The following is a 1,571-nucleotide window of genomic DNA, read 5'->3' as shown; positions in this document are numbered from 1 at the left end:
ATGGAGGACCGAGCTAGCTCGCAATAAACACCTCTTTGCTGTTTACATCAATCTTGGTCTTTGGTGGTCTTTTGGGGGTCCTGAATTCGAGCATAACAGAGGTGACTGATTTGTTAACAAAATAATGTAGTTTAAAACAAAAGGACAGCAAATTTTTACTTCATGGATATGCCTATCTGACAGATCAATGTTAGAAATTTTGTAGGATACAAATTTAAGTGGGTTTGTTTCCTAATTGGTATAATTGGGAGATAAGGAGGATTTTCTGTTCAATACTATGAACTGTCTCATACATAATGTGGCTGTCCAAGAGTCATGCCATCAAACTACTCTCACTACTTTAGTGTCTTCCTGTTCTGTCACCCATTCTGATTAACTTTTCAAGTGGAAGTAAATAATGACTAGGAAGAGATAGATATAGAACAGATAAGTTTAGAAACTGCTAGAAAAAACTGTGCATGGTGGTGCACACCTATAATCCCAGCAGTTTTGGAGGCTGAGGCAGGAGAATCACCAGTTCAAAGCCTGCCTCAGAAATTTAGTGAGGCCCTCAGCTACTCAGTGAGACCCTGTTTCAAAATAAAATACAAGAGAGGGCTAAGGGTATGGTTCAGTGGTTAAGTGCCCCTGAGTTCAACTCCTGGTACCAAAACAAACAAACAAACAAAAAACCCCAAAATCCCAAGTTGCTAGCAAAGATTCCATATTGCTCATGCCTCTAAATTCTTTAGAGATATAACACAGGATATCGTTCCTCCTGGGCTTAATGTTGTTGTTTTAATGAGAAATCTTTTTTTTTTTTTGATGGAGTGGGTGTTATACATATGTGTATGTATGAATGTATATATCAGGTCAAAATCAGCTTCCTTAATGTTCATGTTTTGGGTAAGTCTCCTAACTGTAACTATTATGAATAACAAGTCTTTTCAGACATTTTGTTGTTTGAAATCTTCTTTCCAAGTTAAAAAAGATGAACCTCTTCCTTCAAAACTTATTCCTTACCCTGGCATACAAGGCCTATGTCAATATGTTACTTGGTGTCAATTTATCTCTAATCTTATCTCCAAACATTCTTATTTGACCTAATTTTCCAAGAAACTAGGAAAATGTTTTACTGTCCCATAGTCTTAGACTTTCATTAACAACCCGTTATGAGCGCTCATTTTCATTCTGCCAATCTTAATATCATGTACATGACATATGGACACACACACATATGGACAGACAACACGACACACAGTGTGCACACATACAAGAGTAAAGGCCCTGTAGCATTTCATAGGTGAATCTCCATTGCAATGTTACAGATGTTTAAAAACTCCAAAGTTGAATAAAAAATTAAAAACATAGAACAGATCAGAAAAACATTAACCTAGGACCAAAATCATGAGCGCAATATATATATATATATATACATGGAATTTAAGAAGAAAACAAGAGTCCTAGAAAAAAATGACCAACTGGTAATTAGTAAAATACCATACAATTTACTTTTGGGTTTAGTATAATATGAGGCTTCTTCCATTTACAGTTCAATTAAATCCTTACATAGGAAGGAGCTGGGGAAAACT

The sequence above is a fragment of the Marmota flaviventris genome, chromosome 17, assembly GCF_047511675.1.
Source record: "Marmota flaviventris isolate mMarFla1 chromosome 17, mMarFla1.hap1, whole genome shotgun sequence".
NCBI lineage: Eukaryota > Metazoa > Chordata > Mammalia > Rodentia > Sciuridae > Marmota > Marmota flaviventris.
The sequence above is the reverse complement of the archived record's forward strand: the minus strand, read 5'-3'. Positions refer to the sequence as shown.